The following is a 13,258-nucleotide window of genomic DNA, read 5'->3' as shown; positions in this document are numbered from 1 at the left end:
TCGGCCCCGTGAGGGCGCTGGGCGGCCCCCAGGTGGAGCGGGGCTTTCGGCGCTGTGGGCCGCCAGCCGCCCCGCTCCCGCGCAGCACACGTCACCGCCGGCGCCGCTCTTTCCCCCCCTGTGTGAAACCCGTGATCTCGCTTCCGTTCCGCTCCCCCCGATATAAAGGAGGCTTGTCCTTCTGTCTTTCTGGGCCCAAGCCCGGGCACCACTGGGCAGGTCGAAAGGCCTGGTCGGAGGGGTGGGCGCCGTCCTCCCTTGCAGCACTTGTTACCGCTGTCTGTGTTCTTCTCCGGTTGTCCCAAGTAATCAGTGGATGTGCCCTCACTGGCCTAACTCATTAGGGGAGGCTTATAGTTTCGCTTGGTGGGCAGTGGCCCACGTTCTCCTGTGGCATGTCGAAAGGCCTGTGGCACGCAGCTCAATCAAGGGCCAGTGGGCCCTGCTCAGTGTGTTGTGCCCCCCCCCAGCACTTTTCTACGTCTGATCCTCACTCCTGTCCCTGTTGTTGTTTTAGCGATCCTCCCAAGGAATTAGTTAGCACACACCTGCTGCTAGCTAACAGCAAGGGGGCTAACCATTCCTGTGAGGGCACAATGCCCATGTCTCTTGCACATCAGATAGGCTTGTGTTACACAGATGCAGGGGGAACAGTATGACCAGGGTTTCCTCCACTGTTCTGCTCCCAGTTGCAGCCTTTGGCATTGAGGGTCTAGGGCAGCGGTTCCCAATCTGTGGTATGGGTACCACCAGTGGTACACAGAGAACCTGTCAGTGGTATGCATTAACAGATTTATTATAATTACTTTTTCTGACAAAAATTTGCTGGTGATACTTAAAGTTGTATCATTTTAAATTGGTGGTAGGCAGTCTGTCAGGGTTTGGGAGCCACTGGTCTAGGGAATTTTTATTCAGAAGCTGTATCCCCCTAACTCCCTCATTCAGTGGCTACTGATGCACTTTTTTTGGAAGAATTTGTCCAATCCCTCAAGAAGATGATGACATGAAGGCCAAAGTGAAGTTAAGCTTGCCCCCAAGTATATAATCGTCCTTGAAACTGGTGCTCTTTAATTTGACAGGTCTAGTAGCATACTTGTTTTGCTTTGGCAGACATATGTAATACACTGGGATAACACTGGGCCAGAGATATGATTGGTTGTATTGAAAACCAAGAGTGTTACTGTTCTGTAGGCTAAGAGAATAATTAGAAAAAGGATATATGAAAATTGGCTTGAGTGAAACAATGTCTCTTGAAATCTTTTCCTTAAATTAAAAAAAGAGAGCGTGAGAGAGTGCACTTAACAGTGAAATCAGTGGGTCCCAACCTCTCTATATATGTTGCCAGTGAGAACTGTTATTGTTGCTCATAACCACAGAAAATTAAAAAGTTAAAACTTAGGTTGATTGGAAGGACAAAATATGATGCTGCTTGCAGCACATTACTTGTTGCCCTTGGACCACCAGGGTTAAATGACATATTTAAATTTGTCTAATTTAATCAACTGATTGCTTGGCTATTCTACACATTTATTGGAAATATTTTTGAAGTATTTACAATATAATCCTCAGTTTAAATATTTTTAATTTGTACTTGGGTAAAAGTAATAGAGATTAGCTCATAAACTGACTAAAAAGAAAGGTAACATTTTGTATTATTAATAAACATGTAGGTTAATTTGCATCAGATTTACTCATTTGGATATTTACTACACAATTTCAGTTGCAGGACATTCAGGAAACTTGTACTCTGTGTAGCAGGTATACATGCATCTTGAGCACATACTTCGACATACTCCGTTGCATGGCAAATCATGCTGACCATCAATTCTTAATTGTTTTTTTAAATGAAACATGATGGACTATGATATACCGTACAAAACCCCAAGACTTTTGCTGTATTTGGGTACAATAAATTGTGATTTTTTTACTTTAAATGCCAGGTTCCCAGCTTCTGAAGCAATGCTAATGGTAAAATACCTCTGTGTATGTGTAGGCCTTGATTCTGCAAACACTTATCCATGTGTATAACTGTACTCATGAATAGTTTCTATAACTTACCTGTTTAGCTCATTTGAAAGTCAGTTGCACATTTGTTTGCTGGATTAGGACCTTAAATTGTCTCCTGCACTTCTTTTGTATGGTAGGATATGCTATATTTTGAACTGATGATTTTTTCTTCTGATATTGGGCCTCTCTTGCTGTAAAGACTAATTTGTTTCTAGCACTAGAATGATGTACTGCAAGTTACCTGTGGCAAACAAGCTTTTTAGTTTAATTGTTCATGATGGGCCTACCTTTTTATGTGTGCTTTGTTCAAATAGCTTGCCTGGGCTGATGAAACCTAGGCCTTTTCTGTACTTGCCTTGCTCTACTGCCAGAAGCTCTGGTGGCAGGCAGCAGCCACTACCATCAAGATACTAAAGCGCATTCGCGTCAATACGTTTGTGTCATATTCATGATTTGTCATTCATCAAATATGTTGACTGTGCAAAAAACGCATGCAGGGGTTCTCCAACTCCTGAAGCCAGATGAAGGTAAGGAATTGTCTGTGTGCCTTCTGCCGGCTGCTGGACAGCGGCAGGAACCTTACTTGGCAGAGATGCTTTAACTCTGCTGGCAGAGATGAGGTATCTGTTGCTGCAGAGGAGGATGGAGTGTGAACACGCTTAGAGTTTTGCCAGCAGACCTCCAGTGTCACATCGAATAAGCCTTATTTCAGTAGAAGACTTGCAAATTGCTCTTCCTTTTACCTACTAAGAAGAGGGGGTTGATACTTGTCCAATTAATTGATCATTGCAATGGTTATGAGAACTACATGTATTCTTACTAGTCTTGGCCATGTTGTTGATATATAATAACTTGTATCTTAATTCTACAGCCAGCAAATTTATTACTTGAATGTGCTATAACATAAACATTTTACACACTTTTTTTGAAACTCTGTGTCATCTACTGGTTAGGAAAAGGGACTGGGAATCAAGAGTCCTAGATTTTCCCAGGGTTTGCTGCTGATTGTTTAATATTAGGCAATTAATTTAACTTTACCTATGCTTCATTTCAGTTTTCTCATCAATTAAAAACAATGTAAAATTCACTGAATTTTTGTGCAACTTTATTAGCAAATGACTTAAAATGTTTTGAGAGCCTCAGCTTGAGAAGTGGAATGTGAATGCTGAATGTCTCAGCATGCTAACCTGTTGGTTTTAATCAGGGGCTTGCAACACAGATATTAAGTGGACTTTCAAATGTTGAACAGTTGCTAGTGGGATCTTCTCTGATCAGACATAAATCCTCAGTACATTTGCAAGGAGGAAGTTGGACCATGCACATGCAAGTTAATGAATCGCCAGACAGGCAAGTTGTAGGATTTCCTGTTTTGCTTTTCAACCCCTTTCCCATTTAATATGGGATTATAGTAGGTCAGGGATTGTCCTGATCATAATCAATGTCTGTGACACTGCTGGGGGAGATGATTCATAGACATTTGGGCTGGAAGGGACCCCGGAGGATCATTGAGTCCAGCTCCCCAGCCCAGGGACAGGAAGTCAGCAGGGATCATAGGATCCCAGCAACATAAGCATCCAAATGTGTTTTGAAGGCGTTCAAAGTGGGCGCTAGAACCGCCTCAGGCAGCAGTCTGTTCCAAACCTTGGGGGGCTTGGACAGTGAAGAAGTTCTTTCTTATGTCCAGCCTGAACCGGTCACAGTGGAGTTTGTGACCGATCTTGTTATCCCTTGGGGGGCTCTGGTGAACAGCCATTGATGGCCGTGATGCCATCAGTTGTTAAACAGCTGCTGCTCTCCCTCTGCTTCTCTCCACCTAGGATTCATATAATTGGGTGCTTACAGCAATGGTTCTAAAGTCATGGCACTCCTCCATAACTTTTCTGAATTTGGTAGCACCCTGTTTGAGAGCTACTGTTTTTAAAAACTCAGCTTACCTACTTTGGCTTGGTGCTGCTGCCAGGGGGAACTGTTACATACCTCTTTGCAAGAAGGGCATTTGGAACCAGACCAGGAAGCACCTGCAGCACGAGCAAGCACTCCTGCTTTCATTAACCACACTCCTGCTGCAGCCAGTTCTGTGTCCAGCTCCACGTGCCCCCCCTAGAAAAAGGTGCGTGGGGCAGTTTCGTTTAGATGTGGCAGCCTTGCAAACTATCTTGAAAGGGTGTTGTGGCACCTGAATCAAGAATCACATGCTTACAGCGTGTTAACTGTTGTCTCAGTCTCTGTGTGAAATAAGTACGTTGTTTAGACTATTGGTTAAGAAGTCCATTATGGGCAAAGCAGGTAATGCTGGTGAGCAGAAAAGAAACATTTAGAACTGGCATTTTTTTTAACCACTTCTTAACTAGAGGCCATTTCTCCCAAGTTAGCAAGATGGACCTAACTTAATGATCTTCTCTGAAAGTTAAGGATGAAGACAGCAGAGTTAGTCAAGATCTTCTCCCCTCCTGACTGTTTTGCTCGTTTTTTAAAATAAAAATAATGGATTTTTATCAATCCTCCATTCAGCCAAGGAGCTGAAAGTATTGAGCAAATATTTGTTTTTGAACATTCTGAGGATAAGATAAATGTTGTGTTATCCCCATTTTTCAGATGGGCAATCTCCAATAGTTTTAGTATAAGTAACCTTATAGTTATGTAGCAAATCAGTGTTAAAGCTACAAACAGAGCATACGAGTCGTGGCTCTTTCTAATTTTCAAACCACTAAATCATGCTTTCTCAAGTGTCTCACTATAATAATGAGTTATGCTTCTTCCTTAGTAACTGAAATTCCCCCACTGTTCAAAGCCAGAGTAGTCGGTGTGATATTCTTCTAAAATATTTTACCTTTTTTGCCTTTCTTCCATAACTGCAATTCTCTCTCTCACTCTCTCTATTTGTGTAAGGGGAGGAAGAACAGAGTTTAGCTTGTGGAAGAATAGATTATTTGAAGTTCATGGTGCGTGGCCCCAGGGAAGATACTTGCCTGAAATCACTCAGGGGCTGTCAGGGACCACAAAAGCAGTGTCTTAACTGAGGAAAAAATTACAGTTTTAAACTGAGTTGATCCTAATAAGGAGAAGGTAGTGTGTTGTTTTCACATGACTAAGTGAAGAATGTGCCATATTTTTCCTTGGGTGAAGATGACAAAGCCAAACAACTTTCTGAATTTGCAGGTGACCTTTTTTAGTGTACTGAACATTTAATGAGTTAGCACAGCAATAGCTGGCTCGGCAAGATTGGATGTGCATGTATGCTTCAGTAATTTTGCATATCTTATACTTTTTACATATATAATAAGCAGTAGCTTTACTAGAGGTTGGTAGAACCACCTTGTAAAAAGTTGAAATCAGAAAGGCTTTAACATCTTAATGGCCAAGTGAATTCTTAAAGAACTGAAAGTAAGTTAGAGTATTTTGCTGCCTCAGCATAGCTTTACAGAATCTGATCATAGCTTTTGAGAAATGCTGTTGCATCTCATTTTAGTAGTTACATTCTCAGCATGCTTTTGGAGGGACAGTACATGAAAGAACATACAAAATACTAAAAAGGAAGGGAAAAGTTAGAAGTTGCCTTTTTCTGGCCTGTTATACAAATCATTCAACTGATCTTCTTTTAATTTGCATGTTACGGTAATATAAAATAAATATTTTTTTCTAGTAGCTGGCTTTCAGTCCAGAAATATATTAAACATTTTATGTTTAAAAATAATCCTTTAAAATTCTTTGTACTAATTTTAGAAAATTGTCATAGGTAGTATAGCTGATATGACAACTTAATATCTTTGTGGCTCAAACGTGGTCTACATCTAAATCTAAAATCTATGAAACTATGAAACTACATTACTGGAACTACAAAACTTTTCCCAAAAAATTATGACCACATGCACACTTTAAAGGTGGTCTTTGGCAGCAAAACACCTTCTTTATGCTGTCAGAGTAACACTATTTCTTAGTGAAGAAGGCTGCTTCTGCTGACCAGCAGCAGGTGCATTGTAGGCATACCCCTGCCTTTGCCAGGCGGTCTGATCCCTTCAGCGACTGGAGCCTTCCCGGAGTGGACTTCATACTGCCAGTACAGCTGATGAGGTGGAGCAGCAAAGATCTAGCTGATCCAGCAGAAGTTGTCTGACTGTGCACATGCTGTGGTAGCTTCCACGTCATGGCTGCTGTCTGCTCACAAGAGCCCCACAGTACTGTATAGACAAGATCTCAGAACAAGGAAGCATGTAATGTCTGTGTAGCCAAAATTAAATCAAGTGCTCAGACTTTATCGCTTAGTAGATATAGTTTATGTAAAATCCTCGGGTATTAAAACTGAGCATAAGTGACCTTAATGGATGCAGTTATGTGAGAAAATAATGCCTTTGTGTCTGTACTAATTGCTTCTCTGTGGCTCCATATGTTGTCATTTGCTCTGTATGTTAATTTCAGATTGAATTTTATATTTGATATTATGGAGCAGATGTGACAGCTTTTTGGTAATAAAAATGTGTTTGTATGAATTGGGCAAGCAGGTCCTGAGTAAATGACTTTTTTTTTTTTTTAACAAAAAGTTGCAGTGGATATGCATGGAGGCTTGTATTCTGGAAACTCATTTTGGAAAGCTGATTGATGTTAACAGACACTGCTGTAACATTTGTGGTCTGATAGAAAACATTCCCCAGCTAGTAAGGCAGCATAGCAAAGATTGCTTTTAGGAAATGTCCCTGAATAGTTGGCTCTTAGACAACAGAAAAGTTATATCGGTGACACAGCATGCATGGTAGGGGAGGGGTAGGGAACAGAGATGGTCATTTCGCTATTACACATTAATTGCTAGATTATGTGGTAGAAAAGAATAGGTTTCCAATATGGAGATCCTGTTGCAATTAAATGGCACTAAAATTCTGGTATTTTCATGTACAGACAGTTGATGCTTTTTTTTTCTTTTCTTTTTTTTTTAACAAGCAAGATTAGATTAAGACAATATTTTCTACCTTTTACTAATGCCAGAGCTTTTAAGACTTAAGAACTGCTCCTCTTTGCTGCAGAATTTAGAGCATATGATGGAAATACTTGTGCGAGCTTGATCTTCATGCCTTTCTTTGGGAGGTATAGTAGTCCTGCCGAGGGAAGCCTGTAGGATGTTTCATTTATACCACACCAGTTAATCCATGGTATTTCTGAAGGTGACGTAAGTAGAAATCTACACCAGCAAAATCTTCTGAATTCAGTTACCATAAGAAGGAATAAGCATGTGTATGATCAAGCTCTTGCTGTTTACATTGGAAATATTCTAAAAGTAAGTTTTGAAATAATGAGGGAGGAAAGTCAGGCATCAGATGCACCTGAATTCTCAGCTTACATTGTTATGTTTCCTGGTATCCCAACTCATCCTGTTCATTCAAAACAAAAAGAAAGCACAAGCTAATGATTGCATAAAATAAGTCTGAAACATGGAGCTTTATTTAGCCCTGGTGTCAGTGAACAGGAACGGTAAGAGCTGGGAGGCAGCCATCTTTAGAGACTGAAAATGTGGCAGGAGTTAGAAGTGGCTGAAGCAGATGCATGTGCAAAAACTTTTGTCATAGTCACCATGACTACCTTTAGGAGATTGTTCTAATCTTAGTTCTATAGTATGCAAGTCCAGATATTTGTAAAAACCACTGAAATACTTGGGTTCAACAAGGCAAGTTACTGGAATGCATTTGTTTGGCTTTGCTGGTTTTGTCAAACACTTAGGCCACTGACAGATGTTAAAAAGGAGGCACGATGGGATCTGATGTGTGATCCCAACAGTTGTGCTTTCTGCCATGTCACACATGCATGGCATGAAGCACAATAATGGGATTGGGCATCAGATCCTATCATGCCATGCTGCTGCTGCTCTAGTGGGGAGCCCGGGATCATGATCCCAGGCTTTACCTGCACCAGCAATCTTTGTTCCCATGGCTGGGAGCTCCCAACCACAGTGGTGGACAATGTACTGCCTCAGCTGGTAGTCCTGATCAGCTGACCAGTATTCCTCGCCTCTTGAGCATGTGAATTTGCTCCAGAGACTGGAAGTATTGGCCACACAATCAATTTAAAGGCATGAGAGGAACCGGCCACAAAGTTATTACACTTCTTATGTAATCATTTTGCCACTTATTCCTGGTTTTATCATGCTGTTAATTGAACGAATGTGTGGCCAGGTCACTACTTAAGACAGTGGTTCCCAACCTTGGGGTCACAACTCCATTTGGTGTCGTAAAGATGAAAAATGGGGTTGCGAAGACGCTCAGCAATGTAGACCGATTGTAATGAAAATTACGGAAAAAAGCAGGAAATGGGTTCCCCATGCAGGCTGGTGGAGTTCCAGCCTACAAGGGGCTGCTTGGGGCTGGCGGGGGAGCAGGAGGAGGGTGATCAGGCAAGGGGGTCCATGTGCATGTCCATGCTCACATATGCATGTGGTAGCCAGGCAGCATGGAGAGCAGCTCCTGCAGCTCCCTCCAGGTAAGTCTGTGTGGGGGAGGGGGCAGATTGAAGCCCCCATGGTAAGGGAGGGAGTGAGGCAGGGCTGGGGCTGGAGGCACTGCATGGGGCCTGGGGCAGGAATGTGGGCCCTGGCTGGGGGGAGCAGGATGGAGATGCAGGCAGCTCATCTGGGGGGCAGTGGGAGGGGCTAGCTCCCTGCTGCTGCATGCATGCCTTGGGGGAGGGGCATGGTGGGACATATGCCTCCCAGATTTGTGCATGGGGCAGGGGCAGATGGAGGCAGGTCCTGGCGCAGGAGGGCAGAGTGGGGTGGGAGGCTTGGGGATGCTGCCAGGAGCCCCACACCAGCTGTGCCACCATGGCAAGGTGCCCCCTGCCAGCCTAGCAGCAGCAGGGGGCACAACTACATGCTGCTGCCATTGCTGCCAGGCCAGCAGGGGGCACCTCACCATGGCAGCACAGCTGGCATGGGGCTCCCAGTGGCGGCACTGAGCCTTCCTGCCCCACTCTGCCTTCTCGCGTCAGTTCTTGCTTACGGGGCTGTGAGGCCTTGGAGAAAAGGCAGCAAGGAGGGGAGCCCTGAGCTTGTGACAGGCAGCCTGCATCTGCGGCTTCCCCCTGTCATAGGCTCCGTTCTAGCTGTGCTGCCCATGGAGGGAGTGGGAATTGATCTTGTCTGTGTCATTTTGGGGTCAAAAAGTTTCCAGTGTTTCCATTTTGGGGCTTTGCTGAGGAAATGGTTGGGAAGCACCAACTTAAGATGTGCTTAACCAGTTAATCACGCCTTAAGTGTGTGTAATGTGGGTCAGGGACCTCAGGGTGAAAACCTGGCTATTAGTAAGGTGCAAAACTTATGTGCATTTCGGTAGGGCCAGAACTTCATCCATTTATACACCCAGGGTTGGTTAAAGTAATTGGGAAGACTTCAGTGGGTTGGATCAAGATCTTGTTTGAACACTTTCTTTAATAGTAAGGCAACATGAAAGGGAACAATGTGAATGATTACTGTTAAGGCTGAAGTTTCACTGGACTTTAAAAGGAGCAGGTATACCAATGATTCTCAACCATTTTAGCCTCCAGGCACCCTTCCATAACTTTTCTGGATTCTGCAACATCCTGGTTGAGAACCACTATTGTAATGTTTTAGTTTTCTATTTTATCTGATAAACCAGTAGCAATGGCACTGTGGCAGCCTGGAGACAAGTCCAGAGAACAGCGGTTCTCAACGTACTGGCTGTCTCTCCAGGCTGCTACAGCTACTTCCCAGTCTGGCTCAGCGTGCATCTCCTGGAAATGCAGATTTGTGTGGCCGTTTCAGCTGGTGGTGGCAGTGGGGGTGCTGTGATACCTCAGTTAGGAACCACTGATATATATTTGAAAATTAGCAGTGGTTCTTGGCACTTTATATTGGCCCTCATTCTGGAAACCTCCCATTCACAAGGCAGTATAGGAAGTCCAGCATTGTTATGAGACACCTGCAAACTTATGGTATTTTATATAAAATGGGTAACTACATGATTGTTTTTTGTGTATGACTTTAGTACCCATGAAATACATGGGTTAGGAGAATAGGCTTTCCATGAAAGGTGTAAGCTAATCCTAGTATATGACAATGCAAGCTACTTTCATAATGAGCCTTGCTTCTGAAGTGAGCATCTACAAGCAACAACATAGCTCAGTGTCCTTGACCAGTTTTCCACCTGGTATTTGAGACAGTCAGGTCTTATATACAAAACTTAAAAAAAAAAAAAAGTGGTTTTTGATATTAGTGCTTTTTTCCTAACTTTTATAGTAATCATTAAAAGTATGTCATGAAAAATGCACCCTGGCAGAATTAGTACATTTTGTTGCTACAATCTCAGTCACTTCTTATATAACTTGCAGGTTAAACAAGGGCCCAGTTTGACATATTTAATCGTATAGCCTGGGGTCAGTAAACTTTTATCACAGCAAGCCACCCTTTGCAACCTGTCCCCTGCCATGCTTTGCAGATCTGCTCCTTGGTGCACCTGGCTGCTTGTGCTTATCCTTGCCTATTGATCCCTGTCTCCTGTGTGGCAAGAGTAAACATGCACGGTGGACCACCAGCCTTTGCAGCAGAGGAGAGCGCAGTGGAGGGGATGGGTGCTATGGCACAGCTCTGTGCCACTGATTTCCCCCTGTGCTGAGTTGGACCTCTTTGCAGGTTGCATGTGGTCCACAGGTTGCCAACTCCCAATGCAGCCTTTTTTTTTTTTTAAGCGTGGGAATTGTTCCATTGATTCAGCTTGGGTGTCTGGCTGAATTTGGGCTAATGCATGTCATTAAAAACATGCTGCAAAATAAATATTTTAGTCTTACTCTTTTCCACAAGTTAAATTAATAGAGCAGCAGGTCAAAGTGGGTGCAGAAATGTATGTCAAGGGATATGCAGACATCTAGAACTCTTGGTTCAGAAATGATTCCTTTTATTAGATCAACTAGGAAATCACAAAACAAAATTATTTTTTTGCAAGCTTTTGGGCTCAAAGGCTTTTCATTAGGCTCTGGGAAAATTAAAGATGGTAAAAAGGCCCATAGGTAGGAAATAAACTTCATTTTTGCACAGAGGGAGCTGGAGATGAAAAAGTTGTCCCTTTGGGTCCATGAGACACTCTCACAGACCCAGAAGGACAGCTTTTCCATCTCCAGCTCCCTCTTTGTGCAAAAATGAAGTTTATTTCCTATCTATGGGGCCCGATGAAGGGACTTTGAGCACAAAAGCTTGCAGAAAAAGATTTTTTTTTTTGTGAGTTCCTAGTTGGTTTAATAAAAGGTATCATTTCTGAACCAAAAGTTCTAGATTTTTGCATTTCTTTTTGTCTTAGACAAACACAGCTACCAAATATATCCCTAAACAGGGATGTATATAGATTTTTTAAGTTGCCACTTACACTAGAGTTTCAAATAAACATATGTAGCCTTGATGAAAATCTCTCTAGCTTCTAGACACTTCAAGAAGCAGGGGTCACAGGCCCTGAAATGTCATAATATTTTATTACTTCCAATCCCCCAGTGTATGCTGTTTAAATGAATATTTGACTACATGCGGTGGGGACGTTGTTTCTGTGAACTTTCAATGGTTTGTAGGTTTTCAGACACCCAGTGCTTTAGAATATTCATAACTATAACTATATTGTTATTTATAATGAAGGCTTTTCAAATCTAAAACCACCAAACATTTAACAGGTAAATAATTGAATAGAGATGGCAAGTTAGTGGTTTATGGATCTAACCCTCAAATAAACATTTGGAATGGATACGATGATATTTTAAATGAATTTGTATTTAGAACAATTAGATGTTTTTTTTCCATAAAACTTATGTCCAGAGAGAAGGCCCTAACTGGGTAGCCCAATGTGATATAAATGTTTATAAGCAGTGTTTGTATTACTGTTAATACTTGATTGCTTACAGCAGTGGAGGCCAACTGTTTTTTGGCAGGTGTGCTACAAATTAGCCTTCCACCCTCCCTAAGTGCCACTGATTTCTTTTCCATACCTCATCTGATGCTCTGATTTCTGCCCTGTCTGGCACTGTGCTGCCTGTTTCCCCTCCAGTTTGCCGTGTGCCATATGTACAGGCTGCCCACCCTTGGTGTTACAACAAGCATGTGATCCTATACTTTTCATACTTTGCTTTTTAAGAGTATAGAGCACCCTAAAGGTCTTAAATTTAGTCAGTAGTATTAAAAATAAAATAAGAGCATTTTGTTTTCAGGATAACATCTCTTGGTGTAAGGAGATTTCATATCTTTCTAAATATGTTGCTGATATTGCTCGAGATTGTTATCTATGTGAAAACTAGAATAGTTTATTTTGCTATTGGACAGTTATCAAGGCTGCGGTTCTTTGAAACTATAGCTGGTTGTCTTCAGAAGACCATATTTATTGATGGTAAAGTACAAGTGAATTAATTATCAGTTAGTTTTGCTAAAATTTGGGTATGTTTTTAAGAACGGTTGCAATCTTGCTCAGATTATGCCGTTGTGAATATGGCTTGATTGCTTGGGCTTGTCTCAATTTAAGAAGTAGTAATTTGGCATCCAGTGGGCGCATCTACATGAGATGCTAACTGCGTAGTAGCCTGATAACACTGCACAGTAGTGTGTCGGGCAGAAACCATGCTAATACACTACTGCACTGTAGTATTAGGTTACTGTGCAGTAAGTGTCACTAAAAGCCTGTGTGCTGGCAGTACTGTGCAGTAGAGCAAGTTACTGTGCATTGATTTAGTACTTGGTTAACCAAGTACTAAACTTAACGCACAGTAATATGGTGCATTAATAAACGTGTAGATGCACCCACTGTCCCCAAAAGATAGAAGATAGTGAAAGAGAGTAAATCTGGGCTTATTGGGAAATGGTTCCATGTTTGAAATAAATAGCAAAATGCAATTTGATCAACTGCACTACTTACATGTAGAGAAGGAAATTGCCTTGTTTTTCTTAGTGTGTAGTTTAAATTCCGTTAATCAGCTTTTTGTAGAAAACAGTTAACTTATCAGTTTCTTTTTGTTGGACAATTATACTCACATACTTGGGCAGTAATAGGCTAGCGCCTTATGGTTTTCTATTTGAGCTGTCTACTTGCATACATTGAATGTTCATATAGAGTTCTTAATCTGATACATTTGTTTTAAAATTATTGGTTAGTGGGTGGTGTCTCTTGAATAATCCTACATAATAGAATGTTATGTATGCCAACAGATTAATATAAATATAGGTCTGGAAGTTAGCAATGGCCCTTCCCCCCCCCCCCCCCCTTTTTTTTCGCTTACCCATTAGTAA

General features: G+C 42.0%; 1 protein-coding gene across 1 annotated transcript in view; it reads left to right on the top strand.

The window, feature by feature from the left end:
* The window catches only part of IPO7 (importin 7), a 55,745-nt gene that overhangs the window by 363 nt on the left and 42,124 nt on the right, over positions 1–13,258 (top strand). The window lies entirely within an intron of this gene.

The sequence above is a fragment of the Gavialis gangeticus genome, unplaced genomic scaffold (genome assembly GCF_001723915.1).
Source record: "Gavialis gangeticus isolate Ggan-Ray unplaced genomic scaffold, GavGan_comp1, whole genome shotgun sequence".
Classification (NCBI taxonomy): domain Eukaryota; kingdom Metazoa; phylum Chordata; order Crocodylia; family Gavialidae; genus Gavialis; species Gavialis gangeticus.
This window is presented reverse-complemented; position numbering and strand designations above follow the sequence as displayed.